The 27783-nt window shown below is 30.1% G+C and overlaps 1 long non-coding RNA gene and 1 pseudogene across 2 annotated transcripts; both read right to left on the bottom strand.

Annotated features, from left to right (window-relative positions):
- Nucleotides 1-7293: 7293 nt before the first annotated feature.
- On the bottom strand, nt 7294-18752 carry LOC114182351 (uncharacterized; annotated as a pseudogene). Its single transcript, XR_003604073.2, has 13 exons — nt 18507-18752; nt 18298-18360; nt 16045-16145; nt 13553-15009; nt 12022-13458; nt 11428-11633; nt 11110-11343; nt 9118-9210; nt 8925-9032; nt 8460-8840; nt 8291-8358; nt 8108-8195; nt 7294-7631 (listed from the first exon to the last, which is right to left on the bottom strand). The product of XR_003604073.2 is annotated as an uncharacterized LOC114182351 (transcript).
- A 1741-nt stretch (nt 18753-20493) lies between these two features.
- On the bottom strand, nt 20494-23925 carry LOC146886982 (uncharacterized). Its single transcript, XR_014994288.1, has 3 exons — nt 23533-23925; nt 20730-20873; nt 20494-20652 (listed from the first exon to the last, which is right to left on the bottom strand). It is a non-coding gene; the product is annotated as an uncharacterized LOC146886982 (long non-coding RNA).
- Nucleotides 23926-27783: the final 3858 nt, after the last annotated feature.

Below are 27783 nucleotides of genomic sequence, written 5' to 3' on the forward strand. Positions count from 1 at the left end.
TTTGTTAGCTTGAATATCTCTCGAAACTAATCGCCAATCAATAATAGAATATCGGTTACAATTTTATATGAAAGACAAATTTGAGTATCAATATTTATTTTCTTTAAGAATATAATTCGTTATCCGTTAAGAGACTGTTATGCTCCATCACTCCTTTCAGAGTATTGGAGTTTGAATTTTCGTTAAATTTTGTCATTAAAAAACAGTGTATTGGAGGGTCGAAGGATTAAAATATATTTAAATTGTTTTTATCTCGACTTTCAAACAATATAAAATTATTGAATGTATTGAAACATCAAATTTCTTTTTTGTATTTTTTTTTAATTTTAAAGTTTAAACAATTACTAATTCAAAGTAATGTTAGTTTGATTATATATGATGAAACTTATCACCAAATCTCTTACCACGTAATCTTACACTCTGTGAAGAAATTTAGTGAAGAAGACACAAAGTACAAAAGAAGAAACAAAATTTAGGAATATTTGTTTACTCTTTCACTCATTCCAACTTTGCAATTTGGTCACTGTTTTTTATTTTTATCAGCAAAAATATGTATAAATATATTATAGAGTATTTAGAGTACTCTAACCCTTATACATATATACTTACAAAATTTTCTAAATACATAATATGTATATAATATACTTAAATTTGTACTTTAAGGAAAAAGTCTACGAAAATTATAACAAAACTAACACAAACTCGGCAATTTGGTCACTCTTGCTTCACTTAGGATTCGTAGAATGGCTATTGTCAATTGTATTCAGCTTTTTAGTGGCATTTTTTTTTATTGAAAACTGTATTTTTTTTAACTAATGAAGAAACAATTAATTTGAATGTGCTTGTTCACTAAAAAAAACTCCTAATTAATATTACTAAAAAAAACTCATATTTTTTGCCAATTTTGTTTTGAAAATTTTTTCGCAAGAAATACTTACAAATTTTGTTGTGAAAAAAAATTTGCAAGAAATTGCTACCAATTTTCTTTCAAAATATTTTGTATAAAACACTTCTCGTAACAAACTTTGTAGGAAATACTTGTAAATTTTATAACTTTATAGAAAATGATTTCCCACGAGGGAATTACCTACCAATTAAAATTCTTAGAAGAAATGACAAAAAAAAGTCTTTTCTTGCAAATTTTTTAATAAATTTGCAAGAAAAATCTCATGTAATACGAGAATTTCTAGTAGTAAATAATCAATTTTAGTGATTATAAATTGTTAGTAGCTATAGTTACCAATTTCGATAGGTAGTAAGGGTTGGTGGAGGGCAGGGTATTAGTGATTCACGCATGCCTCCTCCTAAACCATTAACTAGTTTGTACCAAGTTAGGTTTAAGAGGTGGTTTTGTGATTTTTAAGTTTTTAATTTAGTTTCAAAATTCACTTAGTCAAGTTTATCATATATTAAGCAAATTTTAGGTCATTTGCATGACATAATTCTTATGTTATTTTATTCAAGCATTTCATCAAGCACTTGGTGAAACCATACTCTTCATTGAGGCATTTTGTCAAAGTTTCTGATTTTGTATTTAGGCTTAAAATTATGACAACCTAGTACCTAGAAAACATTCGTGGCATGTTTTAAGGATAGAATTTGTTTTAAATTGTTGTTAAAGATTGAATAGGTATAGTTCTGGTTTTGTGGTTTGCATCTACCTACATTACCGCATTTTAGGTTGAAAGAGTCTTTATACTTGTGGTAATTTAGCCATGCATACATAGTTTGAATAGGTTTTCATAAAGAGTTAGTGTTGATCACTTTTTTACATTTTACCTTGTTTAGACTTGTGCTATAATTGAAATTCTTCTTTATGTGATACACTCATGAAAATGTTCCTACTCTTAAATTTAAACATTTGACCTTAGTGTTGACTTTCACTTTGGAGGTTCAAAACCATGCACAAGTTGTTGGAAACCTCTGAAGACAATTAAATACACTTGTGCATAAATTATTGAAGGAGAATTAGGGGAATTTTCTGCAGCTAATCAAACTACTGCAGAAAAGAATCATTGAAGAGTTTAAGTTTGACTGCATAGTTGACTTTTTGTCTTGAAGCTCAAATGCAAGTTATACATGTTGGAGACCTTTAAAAGAGATATCATGTGAAGTGTTGAAGGCAAAAAGAACCATTGGATTGCACTTAACAAATGCACATGGCAATGAAAAAAAAAATGGTAGCCTAGAATCGTGAAATGCACATCAATCACAAAAGAACAAACAAGAAACAAACTACATCAATTCAATACTACATGACCCATTCTCTAGCATCAAAGTACATACTACCCATATTGCCCCTTACTTGGTTATTTCTCCTCCGATATGCGTTCACCTTGCACTATCAACCTTTACTCCACCACTTTGTCTCTGGACCCAGACCGGTGCAGCAACAACCGTCAACCAACTTCACAAAAAAATAATTCTTCAACTCTAGCTTTAAATTCAAACCAATTGGAAACAAAATTAAACAAATTCAACAAATTGAACACTGATTCTCAATTAAAACACGTCCAATTGGATTGAACATCCCGTGAAAACAACACTCACCCAAAACGCACCTGTTTGATCCTAGCGAGAGAGATGGTGGTTGTGGCGAGCTCGAGGGGAAGTAACTGGCCATGGAGAAATGAAACTCCTCTTCCACGAGCTGGAGGGTACACGTGCCTTCTACTTTCTTATGGTGGCTCACTGGCGAACATAGTGGTAGGGTAGCGGATTGGCAATGCTTAGATGAGAATTGGCAGGGCAGAGTGAAATTGGGGCAAATGAAAGGGAAAATGGAGAAAAAAATTAGGGCTTAGATGAACGATTGTGGCAGAGAGAAAAGGGAAAATGGTAGAGAAAGCAAACGAAAGTGAAATTGGGGGAGGGAATGTCAATTGAAATTCTGATTTAATTGACAACATTACCGATGACCAAGATTTGTCGGTTAATCCGTCGATAAACCTACTTTACCGACAGATAATTCCGTCGGTAAACCTACTTTATCAATGGATAATTTCGTCGGCACATTCAAAACCAAAATTTATCGATAATTTCGTCGATAAAGTAAGTCACCAATATCATTCACGCCTTTACCGACGGATTTAAGCTAAGGGTGGCAATGCGGGCTGGCCCGGCCTGCATAAGGCTCGCACAACGCGAGCTGGCCCGCCCCGCCCCACATACTTTATGCGGGCTGAAAACACTGGCCCGCCCTGCATACTTCTTAGCCCGAGCCCGCGGGCCGGGCCGTTTTTTTTAATTTTTTTATGATAAAACTTTCAATTTTAAAAATTGGGAAACTTTAAGAAGTTCACAAAATTAAGTAAAGACTTTGGGAAATTAGATGATAAATTGATAATTCAACATTTTCATCATATTCATACTATGACATACACAATGTATTCTTTAAATTTTAGCACATTAAAAATTACATAGTACTTGTCTTTTCTAGTTATACAAGAATTTGAAACGTTAATGCAAGAGTCCATAAAAGAAGTAATTAATATACACAAGTGCAAGTTTTTTTTTTAATTTTATGCGGGCCGGCCCGTGTGGGCTAGCCCGCGCGGGCTGCGGGCCTATGCGGGCCTGCGGGCTCACTACCCTAGTCCGCCCCACATTTTTTCTGCGGGCCAGGCCCTAATTGTCATCCCTAATTTAAGCCGTCGGTAAAATCAAGAGTATGATCAGTCGGTAAATTCGTCAGAAAGTTATCATTACCGATGGAAGAAAATCTGTCAGGAAAAGCCCGTTGGTAATAAGATTTTTTCTTGTAGTGACGTATGTTGTCTCATTTTCCAATCACTGTATTGAAAATCTATCACCACATTAGATGCAACTTGTCCAACCATCGTTGTCAATTGTAATAGTTAAAAAAAATATCAAAATTAGAGGAATAACCCGTGAGCTCGCCCATTGGCAGGTTAGATTGGCTACCTCAGCCCACTTCCTCTAAACGGGTTGACCCAACCTGGTCCATTTTCATAGGGTCTAAATTGGATTGGGTTAAAATTGGTCGGACCAGTGCATTTTGCCATCCCTAATTTGATATTTGAAATGACCTAAGTTAGACAAGAAATCGTGTGTAGAAAAAATGTTGAAACTAATGTAATATTGAAGGGATGAATTTGATATTAAGTGTAGAACTGTCAAAATGGGTAACTCAGCCCAACTCGACTCGACCCACCATGGGTTGATCATTTAGTGAGCCAACCCATTCCGATCCACATGAGTTAGTGGATTAAACAGGTTGACTCATGGGCTCGCTTAATTAAAAAAAGTACTATTATTTATTTATTTTTATTTCAGTCAAAACTAAGTTATAATTAAAATTAAAATTTAAATAAACTTTAATACAATCCAAATACAAACCAAAATCACAAAAATACAAGTTATCTATGTGTTCAAAAAAACAACTTTAGATGACCTAAATACAAAACCCAACTTAACAAAAAAAATACTTGTGTGACTCTTTATTTGTGGGTTAGTGAGCCAACCCAGTTTACCAGGGGTTCAACTCGGGTGAGTCGGGTATTAGATGGACTGGGTCAAAAATCAACCTGTATCAAAGTTTGTAAAAGAATTTCAACCCAACTGAAATCTTAGTGGACCGAGTTGGCACGAAGGTTCCAACCAATTTTGATAACTCTAATTAACTTATTTAAATGAATATTTCTAGTAATAGATTATTTGTTTAGCATATGTTCTTTTTATAAAAAGATAGAAATAAAATTTGACGAAGATTATTCGGCTAGTTAATTGTATGCATCAAATTTACTCCTCCTTTTCTTTAAGAAGAATATTACTAAATAAATAGTCTATTTTTAAATTAGTAATTTTAAACATTTAATATTAAATTATCCATAATGTTAATATTTGATTAAGTTTGAATAATAACATAAAAATTAAATAAAATTAACTTTGAAAATAAAAAAATAAAAAATTACGAATAATAGAAAAAAAATATTAAATTACAAAAATTAATGTTTTTCTTTTCTTTTGAGAAAAAATAAATCTATTAGTTTCATAAAATTTCTTGTTTCAAATATAATCTTAGAAAATAAAATTAAAAAGCTATAAAATAATGTTTAAAAATAAAAATAAAATAATATGAAATAAGAAAAAAATCTTAAATTAGTGTCATATCAGAAAAAAAAATGTTAGAATATATTTTTTAACTATATTAGAATATATCTGTTACATGACATTTAAAAAAATATCAAAACATTAGATAGAATTATATTTAATTTAGCACCCAAATATACAATTTTAAATTAAATTAATTAATTATATAAAAAAATAAAATAAAATATTATTATTCATAAACTTCTTCAAACAGTAAAATATTATAATATAAAAAATTAAAACATACACCTTTTTTTTTTACTTTAATAGGTATCTTTATAAAAAAAATATATTAAAATCCGGAAAAAGTCATATATTTGAGACTAAAAATTTCTTTAAGCCTAATAACGTATTAAAAATAAAATAAATACGTAACAAATATTTTCATACAACAAACTTTGGAAGGTTGATATTTAAATAATAAAATTTTGCATATAAGTTCACAAAATTTTCTTTAATTAACAAGTTTATCTTTTACAATGTTTGTACCATAATAATGTATATATATTAAAAAAAAGATAAGTTTGAATGAATTTATATTAGATACTAGTCTACTAGATTTTCAAGAATTATATCTCCGATAAATATATTTATTAACAAGTTATGAGACTTAATTATAGGCATTACTTTATCCGGATAATTATATAAATAAAAACTAAATAAAATTAACTAAGAAACATATGACACATTAGTAACTTATGCAAACACACAGAACATGCAATTTTGGGCTTGTTATGTAGAAATAAAACAGAAAAGAAGTTTTCTCAGAACAAATATCTTGTGTTCAAAAATTCATTATATATGGAGATGAAGTTAGGTTTTCGTGGAGAAAAAAATTACTATATATGTAATTAATTTGCTTTAATATATATTTTTTAATTATATACATATTTTGGACATGACATTAATAATATATATATATATATATATATATATATATCGCTATATTTTATTATATAAAATAAATGTTATTTATTAATTTATTAGTTTATATATAAATATTGTATATATATATAAATATTGTAGATATATATATATATATATATATATATATATATATATTTTTTTTTTTTTTTCATTGAAGTTTTCCCACAATTAATATTACCACACATTATTAGTTCAGCAAGAAATATTTAAGAATAAAATAAACATTTTCTGGACCAAGATTATGTACTGAATATAATTGAGTAACTATCCGACCTACGAAAAGAATTAGTTTTAGGTTTATAATAAAACTGAAGTCATAAAAATTAAGGGAAGAGATGCATTTTCTTTGTTAAGAAAGAAGAAAAAGAATTTTTGTTAATTATTTATGAAAATTTAACTGGTTAGAATTTAACATATATTAGACTTAATTTACAATTATGAAATATAGAAAAGAAAATAATAATAAAAAAAATGAAAACACAAAGTATGTTTCTTTTTCTTTCTTTTTTCTCTTTCATGTCCCATTATTTCTTTCCTTTCTGCTTTTATCGGAGAAATTTGCTGAAGTCTGCGACAATGTTTAGTTTTGATATGATGACATCTATCGCTATATCAATTTACCTCTTAGAACCTTCCAAACATTTCTATAATTTATTTTATTGCTGCACTTCACTTTTATTTTCTTTCCTACTGTGAACACTATTACATATATTACTTTCGATAACATTTAAAAAATGTTGTTAAAGTCTAAAAAATTGTGTTACTATTTGCAAAGGTAACATTTATACACATGTTATATATAATGCATGCTACCAAAATATTTTAGTAACATTTTTATGTATTATTAGTATCATTTCTAAAAATGTTACCAATTAGCATTTTTATTAACATCTGAAAAATATTGCCAATTTAATTTTTTTGTAACTTTTGAAAAATGTTACCAATAAATTTTTAAACATTTAATGAAAATGTTACTTATATATTTTGTAACATTTAGATGAATGTTATCAATTATCTTATTTTACAACAATTAAGAATGAATTGTCTTCTTGTAACATTTTAAAATTGTTACTAATTTATCTATCTAGAAATAAGGATAATACACTTTTTTTTTAATTGAAACAATCCTACGACAATATTTAGGTAAAATTCAATTTAGGCTTCTTATTGACACTATGCATTCTAGCCCCTGACGTGAATTGGGCAAGAGAAAAGGCTTCATAATAGTCCAAAGGAGAAATGCAAGCATAAAAATATTCTAATTCTTTCATTTGAATACAACCATAGTTTCTGAATACTGTATCCACTCAAATCAAATATCGACTCTATAAATTGTCCCATAAAATGCTATATAAAATGCTACAAACAAGTACCTAATTGCAGTAGCATCATCACTTGTTAGGCATTAACAATAAAGTATGTGACAATAAGAAAAAAAGTCTGCAACAATAAGAAAATATGTTCTTAACCAATTGCAAATACAAGCAATGTATACAACCATGACAAAGTTCTTATTTTTTCCCACTTTTCTTGAGCTTAGCACCACTAAAATTTCCCTTTTGTGGTGTCTTTGTTTTCAACTCATTCAATGTCTGTAAAAAAAACATAATTAAGAATAAATAGGCTTATATCATCTTGAAAATCAAATTGAATGTTTTGTATTAAATTATTATTGAAAGAAAAACAATGCTTTAACCTTCATAACTGATTCAATTGGATAACTTTCTTCAAGGCTTGGATCCACTAGTTTGTGAATACCTTTTAAAGGATTACCATGTGAATTCAACACATAAACTAAAATCAACACAAAAATTTGTCTGTTTAAATATTCATGACTTAACCCCTAACACACATCAAACAATATATTCAATCTCAATCTCAACAGAAAAATACACTAAAAACTGAACAATACAAGAAGGGAAAATGATTAAATATATATGAATCATGTCTAAGTATGAACAATACATGCAAAGGAAAATAATTAACTAAGAAATGAATAATAAGGGAAGGGGAAAACATGCAGAAACAAGTATTACTATCATATGTAAAGAAACAAATAAAAAATTACCATATTGGGAGACATAGTGGGAGAATGCTCGGGCACATTTAAATCTTTTAAAACTTTGGCCTTCTTTGCTTTAGATTCTTTTGATTTACTATAAAATTTATAAAATGATAATTAACATCAATTTTAAAAATTCATTAACAAACTAAAAATTCAACTAATTGATGTTAGATGTGATGAATTTACCTTTCAACATGCTTCCTTTGAGCTTTTTCCTCCTTCCGCTTTTTCTTCCTATGAGAGTTAATTTTGTCCTAAATTTGAAGAGAAAAAAATGAAACAAATTTACAAGGATGCATATATTTACAATAAGCGAACAAACAATGATCTAAAATGATGTTGAATAAAACCATACATTCATATCTCTTTCATTTATATTTGGATTCCACATGCTAGAAAATTCTGGAATTGCTACTGTTGGAAAGCATGTCTACAACTGAGCCAAAAATGTTTTAAAACCAGTAAACATTTCAGTTTTGATGGCTTCCACTTGTTCTTATAATTTTACTTGCATCTCCTCTTGCATCTCTACTCTAGCATTCCTCTTTACTTCATCTATTATTTTCTGGATTTCAATTGTAGACTTAGTTCCCCATAAATCTGTAGGTGCAACCCCTTTTCCATATATGCGTACAAAGTCAGGTCTCTCTTTACCCAAGACTTGGGAAAATAAATCATCCTGAGTTGTGCTTTCCTCTACTTCAGGGTGTAAAGTAATGGCCTTCTCAAGCTCTGACTGAAAATCAAAGCACATCTACTTAATTTGAAAGAATTTTAAGTGTCAAACAAAATTAAGTATAAATGATAGAGATGTTCATACAACAATTCTACTTGTTCCATCCTTTGTCTTATTTCCATCCTTTGGCTTATGTGTCAAAAGGAACATTTCTACACGGGAGGTCTCTTTAATATCAACATTCTTCATCCTCTATTAAAATTAAAATATGTAAGATTAGTTCAACCAATTTTCCAACAAAAGCACAAGGAAAATTGTCCTTAACTAGTTTTCTTACCTCTTCTTCACGAATTTCTACAGAAGTTTTTGATCCAATGGTATGGAAAAATGTATACTTTGCTTTGTTAATTTTATTCTTCTCACTACGTTCCTTTAAAATAAAAACACTACATTAGCAAAGGAAAAATTTAATCACAAAGTAAGAAAGTAACCCAGCCAAAAGGTAGAAAAAAGATCAAATATGTACAATTCAACATCTAATTAATATGAAAATTAACATCCAATACAAACAAACAGAAAAAAATAGCACCTCTATCGCATAAGGAGGAAATAACATAGCTAAAAATAAACTATAAATTACTATTACTTTAGCCATGTTAGATTTTCAAAACTTAAGAAGTATTTTCCACTATTCAAGTGGAATAATGGATGGTCGATTCTTTAAATTGCACTCCTCCTTCATGTTTGGCTTAAAGAACTTCTTTTTCAAGCGACATTTGTGGGTCCTCCACCTTGAACCAATACTTTGCAAGACCTACTTTTTACCACATTCTTCTATATCAAACTTTGACTACACCAAAATATATTTGAATTAACATTAATATCAATTCAGAAATAACTTGTGTGTTCAAAATAAAATCATAAAGTCACTCCAAATGAAAATAAACAACATTTAAAAAGTCCGAAGTCCAAAGTCCAAACCTTGTTTTGACTATCCCACAAAGTCACAAGAATTGATTTCGTCTAATTAACATTTCAACATGGTTACACCATCGTCCCATCATTAACCAAAATGAAGAAGTATTCCAGACATTGCTTGTAGTAAGGTTTTCTAAAATTTAAAGGTAGATGCCATTTTACATTCATTAAACAGACAATACTCATACTAAAAAACAAGTAAACAAAGTATCTTACGAGAAACATACTCATCACTAGTAGAGAAACATTCATTTTTCAAGGAAATTAACGAAATACATTGCCATGCACCCAACAATTAATAAAGATTTTGAAATCATGTTGGCTTGTCGATTGTCACATGTAATTCAAAAATCATGAAATTTCAATACAAAGGCAGATTTAAATCTAAGTGGCACAAATCTTACCCAATGAGAAATGACTTCAGCTATTGTCACTACTACAATATCTAAATATAAAGATGTCACTATGGTGATATCCAAATATTATATGTTGTCAATTTATAAAAAAAATAATATCATAAATATCACCGATTGAAGATTTAAATATTTTAAAAATATTTTCAATATACAGTTACGAAAGAAAAAAATGCTGTAAAGAATGATGTGGCATTATCATAACTTCTAATGAGTTTGATTATAAATTAAATGACTTTTCAAAGATTTACTTGACCTTTCACAATTTTTATGTATGTATTACTTTAATTTTTGCTGTTATAAGCATTTAACTCCATTAAGTAAAACCACAAATTTATGGCTAGAGTGATGATTTGTAGTAATTTAACAACCATCAGAAAATTTGTGAAACTTCTATACACAAATTATATTTTGTAGCAGTTTTACTTCATTAGATTGAAGACTCATTTAATCACTTATCTGCAGAGTATCAAAACAGAACTAAAATACATTTGTAATGTAAGGAACCTAACTCATACAGTTTCTACACAAAAGGGCCTAAATGTAAAGATAATATGAGAAGGCACTTTATCTTGTTTGATATACAGAGAGGAATGAAGTTACCATAATCTTGAAGAAGAGCATACTATAGAGGTGAGGGGAAACTTTAGCAAGAATCAAAATACACACAATACATACAAAACAAGATGTGTTAAACTTTATAAAATAAAAGAATTACTCGTATTTGCATCTTCAAACAAACAAAGCAAGTATGAGTTGCTTTGTCTTCATCATAAAAAATAAATAATGTTATCTTATCTTGAAATTGATCCAAAAATAGTGACAAATTTGTGTAGCTCTTAACACTAATATATTGACATTTAATGTTCAATCTTGGTCCAAAATCAATTCAAAAATAAATAGAAAGCATATATCAATGATAAGAAAAAAAATGATACCTTGACTATTTGCCACATATCCTTCCAATTATCTTTCAACTCTCTCCAAGTTGTTATGTCAAAGGAGCCATGTGTGCATTCCTAGCCAATGTTCCCAAATAAGAGCTCAAGGCAGCCCTATATTGACCAATATGTTGGCCAAGAATATTTTGTGTAACTTGATGCGATCTTCATGACTCAAACCATGAGTCTTAAGACACTTTGTTCAACCCCTTTTGTTCTTGATAACATGACCTGTTTTAATAAATGACAAAAGAATAATCTTGCTTTTGTATTTTTTTTCTAAAGAATATATATTATCAAGTACTTTACACTTACTATCATCGTTAATCAAATAGGGTGCAAAGGGTGTTAGGCAAGGAATTGATGCTGTCTCCTCTAGCTCATTAAGAATTTCAGCCATTTATTCACTTGGCCATAAAGCCTTATGCTTCTTGGTGTATGTTTGAACTTCTTGATAATTAAGGGTATCTTCCATTGAGCTGGCAGTCCATGAAACTTTACCTCTTGCCCTTATTGTACCACTGTAAAAAAATAAAAACTGATGAAAGATTGACCCCAACCAAGGATGGAGGCACATGCTTAAGAAGACTAAGAATGTTTAGAAAGTAAGTTCACTAATCCTTCATCCCTTTCATTTGTGTTTGCTATTTTTGATTCCCTAAGTTGACTTAGTTGAATCAACTTTAGTTGACTTGTTGACCTTAGACTAGGTTTGACTTGTTGACTATAGTTGACTTTACTTAAGCCAACATGCTAATCTATGTTTATTTGCTTTGTAGGTTAATTAGGAGTAAGAAAGCAATGCTGGGTGGTGCATGATGATTGGGGAGCATAAATGATGTGGATGAGAGAGTAAAGCAAAGACATAAAGCATAAAATAAAAGGCATAAAACAAGTGTACCTATGTACCTTTGGTCTCCTTTGTTTTTTGCACATTTTGGCCACTTTTTGGAGACATATGAGACATATTCTTTGTCTCCTTTTGTGCTAGAACGAAATTAGCCTTGCACACACCATAGTTAGCTCTTTTGTCTCTCATTTTTGTAACCTTATTTGACCTAGTTTCTAGAAGCTAGGGTTAGGTTTTTGTAGAGACATCCGTAGGTATCTTTTATTTGCTTAGAGGCCCCTAAACTCTTCTATATAAGGGGTGCTCCTAGACATGTAAAAGGGTTGAAAATTTTGAATTAAAAACACTCTTGTGTCTCAACCATTTGTGAGAGTTTCCTCCCTTGGGAGTGAATACTTTTAAGCCTTATCTTGCATAGCAAGTGGCGGCACACATCCACTCATCTTCAAGGTTGCCATGGCTTCTAGCCTAGCCTTGTAGTGGCGTGCTTCTCACATTTTTACCATTTCTTTCCTTTCCATTTTATGTTTTCTTCTTCCTTTAATTGTTCTTGGTTTTCTACGGTTTATGTGCCTCCCATTTCCTTTTTGTTTTGAATCAATCCATCATCTTCTTCTCTTGAGCTTTGTGAAAGAAACCTTGACATCTAGATAGCATGCTATCTTAATGTCCAGTGGGGATATCACTTAGCTTTCTTAATCAACTCACACCATATTCAATAATCTTAAAAAGGAACAAGATAATCCTTTATAAAAAACATAAGCAATTTAAATAGTGAACTCAATCATCAAGTGACTCTTGTCTAGGTTCTTCTCTTGTTTCTTCATCATCTGTTAAACTTGCATCAACGGTTGTTCCAGGTACATCATCCCTAGACCAAATATTTTCATTTTCATTAACCGTAAATTGATCAAACATTAGACTTCTTAATTGATCATCCAAGTGCTTTCCCACATCTTCATTCTCTAGATCACCATATATATCAAACAAATCTCTAGGGGTGGTGTTAGTAACAACATGGCAATCATCATTTGGGTCTTTTGTATAATACACTTGCTTTACTTGAGATGCAAATACAAAAGGATCATTCATAGATCAACCTATGAAAATTTATGAGTACCAATCTAAAACCATCTTGTTTAATTTGAAACTAATGACATTTGAACAACACAAACTTGAAATGTCCATAGTAATCCAATTCAATTGTATCTTTCAAAACTCCCTAGTAGGTAACATTTTCTACCAACGGATTTTCATCTTTCTTGCTTCTTTCACGACTTTCAATGACAAACTTGTAGCCATTTATTGCATATGCATAAAATCTTCTTGCAACTGTATTTGGCCCTTTAGACAACCATTTAACATCTTCATTAACATCTAAATTCCTTACTCGATCTTCAAATCATTCATGAAAAGTAAGACATTGATCTTCAGCCTTATTCCATTTTCTTGTTGAACCTTGACGATTGTGACTGAAAACAAATTCTTCATGTTGCCTACATAAAAAAAATTGAATATGCTATATATGTTAAGTAAACTATAATAAAGTGTAGTAATAATATGTATTCTTGAGTATGCATATCTTCTTACTTGAGAAATGGTTTGATAGCTTCAGAATTGAATAACACATATCGATGAGCTTGCTCCCATGTAAGAGGATCCAAACTTGTCATGACTCTATCTCCTATAGGGCCATCTAAACTCCTTGCTGGTTCATTGAATTTTGTTTGGATATCGTCATCTAAGTACCTTGAACAAAATGTCAAACATTCATATGCTATATACCCTTCTACAATAGAACCCTCTGGATAATGTCTATTACGCACATAGTTCTTTAAATTAAGAAGAAACTTATAAGCATACAAGTATAAAACTTAAGTACGAATTAAAAAGAAACCTACAAAAGGACAAAAATATAAATCAAATTACCTCTCAATTGGATACATCCAACGATAATGCACGGGTCCTGCAATTCTAGCTTTGTATGCTAAATGTATTGATAGATGAACCATTATAACAAAAAAAGATGGAGGGAAAATTCTTTCCAATTCGCAAAGAATCAATGCAATTTCAACATCCAAACATTCAAATAATTCAACATTGATAACTTTGGAGCATAAAATCTTGAAGAATGAGCTTAACTTAATTAAAACTCTTGTGACTTCTTTTGGTAAAACTCTTCGTACTGCTATTTTAAGTAAGTCTTGCATCAGAATATGAAAATCATGACTTTTAAGCCCAAAAAGTTTTTGCTGCTCAAGTTGAACACAATTAGAAATATTAGACCCATAATTTTCTGGAAGCTTCACTCCTTTCAAAATGCCACAAAAGATATCCTTTTCTTTTGATGAAAAAGTAAATCGTGTAGGTGGTAACTAATATTTATTTGGTTCTATTTCTATTGGGTGAATGTCCTGCCTTATACCCATCTTTACCAAGTCAAGGCAAGCTTTGATATGATCCTTTGATTTCCCATCTACATTCAATAGTGTTACAATTACATTTTCACAAATGTTATTTTCGATGTGCATTACATCGAGATTGTGACGGTGCAAATTAGTATCCCAATATGCCAACTCAAATAATATACTTTTTTTTGTCCATAGATCAACATTATTTATTTTCCTCTTTTGAGGGTTTCCAAATAAATTCTATCTTTCGCCAATTTTTTCCAATAAAGTAGAACCTAATAATGGAACTGAAGCAACTTTAAATTCTTCATAGCCATCAAAACATTTCTTATTTTTCCGCCATTTATGATTAGAGTCCAAAAATCTACGATGACCCATGTAGCACATCTTTTTACTTTTCGACAAGTACTTGGACCATGTATCATAGTTACGCACAAGGCACGCCAACTTTCCACTAGTACGCCAACCTGATAGCATAACATAGGCAGGGAAATCACTTAGAGTCCAAAGTAATGCAGTTCGAACAATAAAATATTGCTTACTAGAGGCATCATAGGTTTCAAATCCTTTCTCCCATAACTCCTTTATCTCATCAACTAGAGGTTTTAAATAGACATCAACTAGGGGAAGAAGGACCTGAAATAAGTAAAGATAACATCAAATAAGGTTGCTTCATGCAAGCCCATGGAGGTAGGTTGTATGACATTAAAAACAACTGGCCAAATACTATATTTTCTACTCATTGTCTTATATGGATTAAATCCATCACTTGCTAACCCAAGCCTCACATTTCGTGGATCCAATGCAAAATCAGGATGTAGTGAATCAAAAGTTTTCCAAGCAAGTGAATCTGCAGGATGCCTTAATTTTCCATCATTAGGACGACCCTTCTCATGCCATTTCATTGAATCAACAATTTTTGATGACATATATAACTTCTTGATCCTCGGTTTAAGAGGAAAATACCTCAACACTTTGCAAGAAACTTTCTTCTTAAGATTTAGACACTCTCTCTCTTTATATTTAGAAGCGCCACAGTTGGGGCATGCATTTTCATTCTCATGCTCTTTCCAAAATAGGATACAGTCATTAGGACAAGCATGGATTTTTTCATAACTACAACCTAACTCTTTGATTAACTATTTGCAATCTTGGAATGTTACTGACAAAGAAGAGTTTTTAGGAAGAAATTCTTTGAGCAATAGTAGTAGCGCACTAAATGATACATCGCTCCACCCATAAAGGTTTTTAATATGGAGTAAACGAAAAATGATTGATAGTTTTGAGAATTTTTTACAACCCGGGTATGCTTTTTGACGAGAATCTCCTACTAAATTGTAAATCCTCACCATTTCTACATCAAACTCTTCATCTTCATCCAAGATGTCATCAAAATCACACTCAGGCATCATGAAAGTATCCTCTAGAAGTTCATCCAAATTATCATGCATATTAGCCTTTCCTTTATCCACTTTCGAAGATCCACCTTCCCCATGAAAAATGCAGTTATCATATCTTTTATCAAATCCATCACAAATTAAGTGTTCATACACTTCTGCTCGGTTACTCCAACAACAATTATTACAATTCTTGCACGGACATAAAATTTGATCACCTTGTGCTGCATTACTAAATGCAAAGTTGAGAATTTTGTTTAAACCATCTAAGTACCTGCTAGAAGATCTTGGTTGACACATCCAACTCTTGTCCATGACTTTGGTTTTCTCATTAATTTTCCTTGATAATTGTTTCAGCTACTGTTAAGATAATTGCTGTAAAAGACATAATTGAATTAGATAACTTTTTCAACTTTATGGTCCAAAAAATATATCACTCAAAAAATCATATTTGTGGTCCAAGTTTAAATGCCATGAAGCAATAAAATCCAAGAAATGAACACATAAGCGCTGTGAATTGCAATAATTTTTGACAAAAACTAATTACTTAAATCATACATGTTACTAGTCACAACATCATAAAGACTGAAGAACCAGATAAAGATTCTTTTCAACTTGATGAAAGATAAAGAGATCCTCTAAAAAAATATTCAAGGCAAACCAAGATCGTGGGAATGTATAAGATGTGTGGGAATCAATTAAGTTCCTAATCAGCTGGATGCAGACAAAGGAGTGGCACTACAATACGAAAAATGGAAATCTCGTAGAACAACAAAGTTTGGTTAAAATATATTGATCTGCCTCTGTCTGCCATCCTATTCCATTGTAGGTACAAAGATATCTGTATAACTATCAATTGAAATGATAAAATTGTTAATAACATATTCGACTGTGCTTACCTCTTTTTTTGTCTCATTAGATAGGGAAATAACATTGTTTGGTTGTGTCTCCAGCAAAACAATGCATGGGTCTAGCAGTGTTAGAGCAAGCCTGATGGATTTGACTCTCTCTATATCATATACACTAATGAACATTATCTATTCTCTGATCTTCAATCTAATTTGATGCAATTCAACAAATTACATACTTGAAACACAACTTGTCTATTTCACAAATTTACTGAATTACAAATTTTTGCAATTTGTATTTTTGTTTTAAAGAATTTCACTCATAATTTTTTAAAAATATGATCAACGATGAAAAGTGTATTGTTAGCACCTCTCAGAAAAAAAAGAGAGAAAGAATTTAGGCAACCAACTTCACTTCATGAATTTTCAGAAAGAAATTGTGCTTAAATAAGTAATAATCATGAGATCACTGATTCATACACATATTTTAGACCCCATAAAAGGAATCATGATATACATTTATGCCAAGTTCTGTAAGCATTGATCCATTGATCCAGCATCAATAAAATCCAACTAACAAAAGGAATACATGACCAAACTAACAATATTGTATTAAATAGATAATATTTCAAAACTAACAAAGCAAATTTCACTCTTCTTGAAATTGTCTGAACTTTGAAAGCGTGTACGTATTTTCATTGAACTCCAACGTAACAGATATTTACATTCCTCTTCCCTATAAGATGACCGAATACACTATAGAACTGTACATGCACACAATTGATTCACAAACATCAATCACATGTTCTAATAAAATTGTTTCACAAGAACATATTTGAAAGAGAAAAATGAAATGACTATAAAAACTGACGATACATAGCAATCTACAGTCAAATGAAAATATGAAAACTCTATAAACAACATCAAAATCATGCATTCTAGTGTGCAGCGTAAAAACCCAATACTATCAGTATTGCTTGCACAGAGGATTAGTTTAAAAAAGAAACTGAAACACTATACTGTCAGCTTAAACCACATTTAATTCCAAATTAGCATCATCGTTATGTAGGTCCAAGTCGATGGGTATAGGAATGGAAATTCTAACTAGACCTTGTGGGTATTCGCCAAATGCAAAGAAGCCTTGAGGAATTATTGACGGTCATAAGACATGAACTGAAGTGTATAGTTCTTCTCAACCAATTTGCATCAAACAATTTTTCTCTCAAACAAAGTATAAAAAGTGTCTTCATATTTAACTATTGACATGCGCCAGAATGAAAGCAATCGAAGCACAAAAAAGTATATATCAATGGTAATATACCCATTGTTCTAAAATACAAGGTGGAACAAATCTATGATTCATAAGCATGTACACTCCTAAACAATAAAATTATACATAAAAAGATTTAGCAGACAATCCCTCAAACAAAAATTTCAAGAAAATCATATTATTAATGCTGTATAAGAATGATGGTTCAACCTCTGGTTAACAATTTCAAGTTGTTGAAGGTTGTAACTATAAGGGTGACCAATTCATGCTATTGACTACAAGCACAAGCTCAAAGGGAAGCAACAAAATAGCAATCTATAGTTCTGTACTCACAATGGCATATCTCAACGTCTGAACCACCAACAAAGAAAGTCATAAAACGCTTCACCAATTGTAGAGATTTACTAACCTTTACAATATCTTCAAGAATGCAAAGAAATCCCTCCTTTTTGTGATGCTTCATCGATTTGTGCTTATGCGAAATTAAAATAGTGAATCAACAATTTGTTAATAATAAATAGATATATTGAAATAAGAGGAAAAGAATATGAGAAATTTGGAAGATGCATTAGGTTTTGCGAAATGAAAAGAGGTGTATGGGAAAAAGATTTTGAATACCAGAAGATGGGAATGGAAGTCAATGCCTTCAAGCAGGTTGCGAAAGACGAGCAACGACCAGATCGTTGAAGATGACTCGAGCACTACCAAGGACAGTTTGAAGAAAAATCGTTGAGGATGTTTTGAAGGATGTTTCGAGCAACACTAAGGAGATGTTTTGGTAACACTAAGGAGGGTTTGAAAAGAAAGATACGAGAGTTTGGATTGTTAGGGCTTAGGATGTATTGTTACTCTTTGATAACTACTTGTCAGGGATTCAAACACAATGAACTGGTCATATGTTAATTTAATATTTTTTAAATAAATTAAAATATTACTCTAAAATGTTAATTTTTAAATTAATTTTAACTATTTTAATGTTATAATAAAATTTATTATTTAATAAATTTATTGTTATTATTTTAAAATATTTTATAAAGTTACAATTTAAAAAAGTGAAAACTTAATTACTTATCGTAATATTTATTTAAAAGTGTTACTTGTAACGTTTTTTAAAAAGTATGACTTGGTGTACATAGGATAACATTTTTAAGAAATGTAACAAAAAAATGTTGTTAAAACTAATAAATCATGTGATGATACTATAGAGATGTAAAAGCTATTATTTTAAATTTATCTTTAAATGAATTAAAATATTAATTTAAAATTGATCTGAAACCACATAGAATTTAAATATCTGAAAAGGTTTTTAAATTTATTATTAAATAAATTAAAATATTACTTTAAAATATTAAATATTTCAATATTATAATAAAATTAATTAATTATAAATTTATTGTTATCATTTTAAAATTTTACAATTAAGGTAAAAAATGAAAATTATTTATTTATTTATAGTAACATTTTTTTAAAAATGTTACAATATCATAGTAACAATATTTATAGTAACATTTTTAATTACTTATGATATCATTTTCTAAAAAGTATTACTATAATTATTCATAAGATAACATTTAAGATAGATGTAATAGAAAAATGTTACTAAATCTAATAATTTTTGTAGTGGAAGGAACTGTGAAGGAAGGAATGGTTCACTTCATCTCAAGTTATATTCAGTATGTTGTTGCTACTGCAACCTCTTTTCACTGGAACGAAATTTTATCACGGCTCTGTTGGTTCAAGCAACTTTTCAGAGGTATCCTTCTTTTTCATCTTTTTCTTTAGGTATTTTATGAAGACTTTTAACAAAATATAATTCTGTTTATAATATCTTCAAGCATATCAAAATTTAACAATTTCTTTTTCAGTTTTTTCTATTTGTTTTTTGAGTATTCTATCCATGGATTCATTCTCATAGAAGTTATGTTTGTAGGAAGGAGTCATGCACTACAAGAAAAAATATTTTTAACGGAGGTTTATTTTTACATTACCCAGGGTTAAAACTTTTACTAAGTTCTCTATCCAGGGTTTCGATTTCCCCCACTAAACCATTCTTGGAAAATGTGTTAGCCGGGGTTTTTAGGAACCCCAGGAAGCACCAATCAATAACGAAGGTTTTTTATCCTCTTGTATTTAACATAGGTTTTAAAACCTCAGTTAAGTTCTGTGGGTTTAAAACCCCCGGTTAATTATCATGAATTTTGAAACCTTATCGTGGATTTTGAAACCTCCATAAAATACTATGGGTTTTAGAACCTCCATAAAATAACATAGGTTTCAGAACCCCCATAAAATACCATGGGTTTCAAAACCCCCTAAAATACCCTGGGCTTCAAAACCTCCGTAAATACTATAGGTTTCAAAACCTCCACAAAGTACCATAGATTTTTAAATTATTATTATTATATTTTTTTTACTCATTTATCATTTATGTATTCATATATATTTTTTCAATCATAATTATTTACATTTATTATATTTTTTTAATCTATATTTAATGAAATTATACCTAAATAGATATAAACTCATCAAATTGACAAATTATTTATAGATGACTAAATTTATATCAAAGTATAACAAATATACGAATTCAAATTCAAGTACAATATTAGTCAGCAAAAACTATCATGAAGTACTGCATTGGTTCTCAAAACATAAAATGATTCAATTAACTTCCACATTATATTATATTCTTCAACTATCACATATGATTTTCCTCATGTCCAGAACTTGTTGTATTAGTTGGCACACTTCCTTGATTAGAAACCTATAATATAAATGTGAATCATAATTACAAATGTAAACTCTGAAAAATAAAAGAAGTTATGTAGTCTTAAACATTACCGGTGCAGGATTGAACATAGTCAACTCAAAAGGCAATTGACCTTGATAATTTTGAGAAAAGAAGTTCATGATTGCATCAAGTCTTTTGTCACGTTCTTCATTTCGTTTATTTTGTTCATCCAATTGTGACTTTAATGCAATGACCTATATTAGAACACAATCTATTATTAAAATTGTAAAAAACACATAAACATTATAAAACACTCAATCTATGAACAAAAAATATACTACATTTCTTACTCCTACTTATAGAAAACAATCCAAAGCAACACAACAACAACATTAATAGTGTCCAATAATATTCAACACAACAACATTTACAACCTTGGCATGACAATCCAAAGCAAACAACAACATATTGTTACACATGACAATCCAAATCAATAACCTGATTTTGCAATTCTAAATAAGAAGGACAAGATGAAAATGTACCAAAATGAAAATTCCTAGTATATCCAAACACACGAGAAGGGCAAGGTCCCAATCCCATTCCTCGGACACGACCACAATGTTCTTTACTTCCTAGAACATGAGCTAGTGGATCTTCAATTGATATATCTTGTGAAAGGGAAGATGTATTTGTCTCATGCTTTAATTTTTTCCTACAAATAATACAAAATGTTATCAATGAAGGTAACATTCAATTTGATTCAGTATTTGTCTTTAGACAACTTATACTTACTCCAATCTCTCTTGCTCCATCATTCACAAATTCCCCATTAGCATTTTCGAACATGGACAAATTATCTTACCCTCAACGCTCTTATTAGCAAATGCAAAGTCCAAAAATTTATTCAATCCATCCATGCAAATCAATCCAAGACTTATCCAAATCCATTAAGAATAGTTTGTTAATGAGAACAAAAATAAATTTAATAAAGAAAAAATGTAATTAATGATATAAGAATAGAAAAATGTATTGATTTTTCCACCCATGATCAAAGGAGAATAAGGATCAAAACAATTTTATAGTGGATAATAAATAACAATTTTGAGGGAAATGGTGTTCCTTGAATAACTTCTGTCATTCAAATTCAGGCTTGGATGGTTTGAGATTATAAGGAGCAACTACAAGAGTTTCATCTATTTTGAAAGATGGGTCAATTGACTTATAATGAGATACCGATATATATCACTTTTAAAATCTTATTTCATTTTCAAAGAATGAACTAAAACATTACTAAATGTTTTAAATTTATGTTTTTATATTTCTCTATGTAGAAATATTCGTATGAAATTCTAATCATTTTACCATATTCTAATTGATACAAACAAGGGACAAACAAAAACTATTGATGCCAAAAAGCAGAAGTATCCAGAAAACAATAAATGATCCAAATTCAATGTATATACCCCACACCTCTTTCTGCGCTCTAAATAAAAATAATTAAACTACAATATTCCTAACAAAATAGAATACCAAGAAAGTTACTCACATCACAAATATCCTAACCGGGTTGTCCCCTATTAAAATATGCTACATCTTTGTGCCCAATTATAAACTTCACATTAAAGTATTCATTTCCCTTCATTTTTTTGGGGCACCCCAAAATTTTCAAGGGACAAACATGACTTTATTTTTTCAATGGGAAAACCTACAAGCAAGCCCATGTTATCTTGTTCTTTTCCTTCATCATGTTTTTTTTTATCAAATCTCTTTCTTATTTAAAAGATGAAGCAAACAAACTGAATCCTCTCTTTTGATCTTGGTTTCATTCCTCATCAAATCACTTTTCCTCCCTTTATAGAAATCTTAGATATGCTTTTAACACAAGGTGGTGGTGGAATATCTTCACCAAGTTTAGATTAGACACAAATAAAATATATAACATCACCTTCTTTTCCAACTCTCACCACCACATGACTACAATTCTTTCTACAGATTACAACATTACTTCCCCCTTTCACTAACTTTTACATTGTTAAAAGATACCAAAAAAGTTAACCTATAAAATTACAATAAGGATTGTTGTGTAAAGGATTAGAATATGTCTGCGAGAGAGTTACACAAAAAAGAAATACAATTAAACCACAACTAAAAATGAAAATCAAATAAAAAGTGAGAAAACCTACCTATGAAAATAGTAGAACCTTCTGGTAAATTTTAGTTACTGGCGCTTCTATTTAAATTTTCAAATTTAATACTCTGTTGTTCAGCATCACCAACCTTTTCCCCTTGTCCAGTTTTTGTGAATGTCTCAACCTGCTCATGTTTAGAATGCTAAAATACAATACAATACCAAAATGATAGAGTATCTAAACTTGTCTAGAGTTTCTCAAAATCTTGTATTGAGTTTGATAAACTCGTCTAACCTCACAAACTATTAGAGAAAATAAACTTCAATTTTAACATGGTACTAAGAAAATGTAAAACTTTATTTTGTCATCTACATGATGTGGTTGAATAAAAGGGTTGACAGGGCACATTTAATAAAGTTACTCAGAACAACCTATTATTCCTCATTAAGTTACTATGACTCCCACAGATCCATAAACATGCTTCCTGTTATATTGTTAAAAGAGAACTAAAACTCTAATTTCTCCTACTTTTTATATTGTTACTATTGAAACATTTTGAGACATGCATCATGGGATTCCCTTAACAAGTTTAAAAGGCTGCTAGACTTAAATTGGAAATCTGTCAGGTTCATAGAATGAATTTCATTAACCAACATTTATAAAAATTACTTTGCTTCTCAATGAAAATGTAATGACATGATTAAGACTTTAGTGAACTTAATTTAAATCACATGAGGGATGAACACATACTAGTAGCATAATGAGATGAGGTATTCAAACTTACAAGTAATCGAATCCACTTTATGTTTCTAAAATCTCGTCAGAGCCAATCTACATTCTTACCTTCATGTATATAGTCAATTTCTTGACGTAGAATACTGCAAAGTAGCATGTGAAACACTATAAATTATAGAAACCATTGAAATAATAGAGTAATGAAGAGAAGGTGAAATTACTGATATGAAAGAACATAATTATAAGATGAATTATAATTTATTGGACAAATGAATTATAAGACTAATGAAAAAACTTCAAGCTTCAAATAAAAAAAATGAAAAATCCACTCATGATGTGTTAAGATAATAACTACATTATAATGTAAACTACAAAGAGTAACATCAAGCTTTCAAGGATTCACATGTCCACATCCATGATTCACACTTGAGGGGGTCTGTGACTTCTTTCATCATGGTGTGATTTTTTAAGACTTTAGAAACACCGTAATAGTTAGAAATGAAGATTAATCATAGTTTTGGTGGCTTGTTGAGTTCTCTGGAAAAAACTCAATGCAAGTTTGTTTCAAAACAAGCACAGGATATCATAGCAAATTCAAATAAAACATTGTTACATTCAAATATTCTTCAAGCTGGTATTAGACCTCTTTTACCAAGAACTTGCCCTATTACTTGAAAACAAAAACAAAAAAATATCTTACTATGTAAATAATCAATCCAACATTATCTTTAAACAACTTTAGATTCAGAGTACATTTTGTGTCTCTTCAAACCATATTCTAACATAATGCAAAAAGCACAACTTAGAATAGGTGATTCATTCTGCACCTCAGATGGTCTGTGTTACAAATTGAGAAAAAAATAAGCATACATTACAATACAAATGATGTTATTTGTATTTCAATACAAGTGTTTCAAAAAAATAATTTAGAACATTGGAAAGGTGTAAATATGAATGTTACAGTAGATTTAGTAAAATCTAGCATAATATTTATATTACCTCTGGTTGCATTCTTCAAAATACAATTAAATGGCATTTAAGAGTTGGTAATTGGAAACATGAACATCTAAAAGAGACACAAGCTAAATGTGAAAGTTAGGTTTACAAGGCGTATAATGTTAACCAAAAAGGGGGCAAAAAAAAAAACCCTTCCTAGGTGTGGTTGAAACAACCTCTGGTAACATCACTGTAGAACTAGACTTTGTCCACATCTACCGTGATCCACACCAAATCTTGTAACACTAGCATTAGAATAAGATGAAGCAGGTAAGGATCCTCAGGCATCATACAATTGTAACACCAAATCTTATTTAAATTGTTCTTCAACCATTTTCCATTACAAGAGATAAAAATAACAATTCAATTGTTACAATTCTTATTACTCTATGGTACATAATCTTACTTTTTCTCACAGATAATTTATTCATATTTTTTGTGAATTGTAAAAGAAAAACAGGGCAAACCTTTACCTTTTTATTTCACTCCAGAGGGAAAAGAAAAATGTGATATCACTTCCATTAATGTGAACAACACTCTAACTGACTTCATAAGTATGTAACTTGAATCATTACAGGTAGCTCCTTAAGAAAATGAAACAAATTAGAAATCTAAATCAGAATTACCTACATCTCTTGGAGTTTTTTCTCATTATTCGTTGCCTCACATTCTTCTTCGTTGTTGTTACGAATGTTGAAGCTCATGTGAATTGAATAGTACACCTTTGTTTCATCAACGAAGGCAAATTTTACCTTTCCTTTCTCGTATTATTCCAAAATTCAAAGAAATTAACAACAACATAAACTTAACCCTAAATTACATAGGTGAGAGAATGAAATATACTACCTGTGATCATACAAGAATTGACAACCGCGAACAGAGTAGGCATCGCAAATGGAGGAAAAAAAACCTAGAATGAGATGATGAAGTGAGAGGCACCACTTACCAGAGAGACAAAACACGGAAACACATGAATGAGCAGTGAGGAGACTGAACTAGGAGATGTAGTGGTGAGGGAGACTGCGCGGTGAGTGGTGTCGCCGTTGTGGTGAAGATCTTGATCTCGCTGGCGATAGGAGAAGTGGTGATCGACGAGTGAGGAAGATTACGATGAAAAAAAAGCTTTGAAAAATAAAACACTCACTAATTAAGTTTAAAATAATATAATTGATGGATTGTGACGGTTAAAGAAAAATATCATAAATAAAAATATTTTTAGCGGTTTATTTAACCGCTACAAATCGTCAATAAAAAATATTTTTTTGTAGTGAATAATACTTAATTTAATTGTTAAAAAATAAATCATAATAAGTATAATTACTTTAGAATAATTTTATATAAGAAAATTCACGTGAATTAATTGTAGGAGGCTTTTTCTAAAAGAAAATAATCTACATGTATTTTTTTTAATAATTTTTAAGGAACATTACATATATTTTCATAGAAATAAATTGGCAAAAAATATTATAAGTAATAATTGTATACATTTTATGGAGTTTGAACTTGGAGTTTGAAAGAAACCTAGACTATTTTCTAGAGGTTTAAAACTAAATCTTTGTAATTTAGCAAAGGTGTTAAAAACCTATACTACTTTTTAAAGGTTTAACATTAAACCTTTGTAATTTAAGGGAGGTTTTAAAACCTATACTATTTTTTAGAGGTTTAAAGTTAAACCTTTGTAATTTAACGAAAGTTTTGAAAACCTACACTATTTTATAGAGTTTTAACACTAAACCTTTGGAATTTAACGAAAATTTTAAAAACCTCAGTTAAGTTAATCCATTGCTAAGGTTATATTAACCTTTGCTAAATAACCCCCGTTAATTGCAATTTTTTTTTTTGTAGTGATGTCTCTTATATCGTAATGTCAAGGAATCTCACGAATACCCTAATACTTAATGATTCAGAAAATGATTGAGACAATGATAATTATGTTGTATGACTTTGGTTTAGGTCTCTATCCTTGATTGCTAGCAAGGGAAGTAATTCATGGCTGAAAACTCTGAAAGATTTAATAGTTGAATATGATCATATAATGAAGGATTTTCCTTTGAATTGGCTTGAAGAAGGCGCAAGTGGATATCACAACTCAGATTTTTCTAGGAAGCTCACTTTGCTGAATTTTCTTTGGGATGAAGTGTTTGGCATGCACTAAGTAAGTGTGTCACGTATATGAGAAAATTAGCTTTCTTTGTATTTTGCGTTTGTTTTATTGCTTCACCGCTTTATCAATCTTTTTCTTTTCCCTTTGTATTCGTAATCTTGTTTTAAAGTGGTTGGAAATGTTCTTAAAGGTGACTCCACTTCAAATGGAGAAGCATAATGTTATACTTGCAAAGCTAAAAAGTGAAGTGGTTCAAGCTCATGATGAGGTGTTGAAGTTAAAAGGTGCAGTTCCAAAAGGTATGATATGATATTTGTGAATTAATCATTATGTTATGATGTCTAATGTTTTCACATAATACCAATAACATTCAGTTATGCGACATTTGAAAGCATTTTTCTTTTGCAAGGTAACTCTCAAAATCCATTTGAAATGATGATACCATTGTGATTTGGACTCTAGGAATTTTTCTAAAAGAAAGCAATATGGATATGTGAAAATGCAAGATGAAACTGCTTCTTCATTTGAAGAAAAATGGTTTGTCTATGGTCCTGAGAAGAAGGAAGAAGTTGATAAGTATATTCACTCAAGGTGAGTAAGTGGATTGCTTTTGTAGTTTTTTATGTTGTACATGGCATTGGAAAGCTTGCATTCTTTGTATTTTGACGATAAACATGATGGTAAATAGTTACCAAAGCTAGCTTGAGTCTGTTGAATATGTTAGAGAAAAGTTATCACCTTAACAAGCATTTTATCTATCAATTAAGAAGTATTATGAATTTGAAATTGGATCCTTAGATATCATTTAAGACAGATTTATAATGTGATATTTTCTAATAACCTTGATATGCAGTTTTTAATGCTATCTTTGGATGTTACATTTTAGTTCTTTACATTTGTCGATTACGTCACAGCTACTCAATTGTTTGTGTGGCTATGCGTCCAAACATTTGTTTTTGTTAGTGGTATTGTAGTTTTCTATTCTATAATTGATGGTCCACAGGTGAGAGCAATAACAATGTTTGTTTTGTACTATTGTTTCGGGGCTAAAAGACTCAAAAATCACAAGGTTTCTCCCATGCTTTTAACTGATGTTTGTGTTCTTGTACAAAAGGGAACTTCATTATCATGATCTACATTCACTTGTAGCAAGAGTATGAAGTTGATGATAATGCTAAAATGTGAAAAAGAAAATGAACT

This window comes from Vigna unguiculata, chromosome 4 (genome assembly GCF_037176805.1).
Source record: "Vigna unguiculata cultivar grain cowpea cultivar isolate G323 ecotype 2 chromosome 4, ASM3717680v1, whole genome shotgun sequence".
Lineage (NCBI taxonomy): Eukaryota > Viridiplantae > Streptophyta > Magnoliopsida > Fabales > Fabaceae > Vigna > Vigna unguiculata.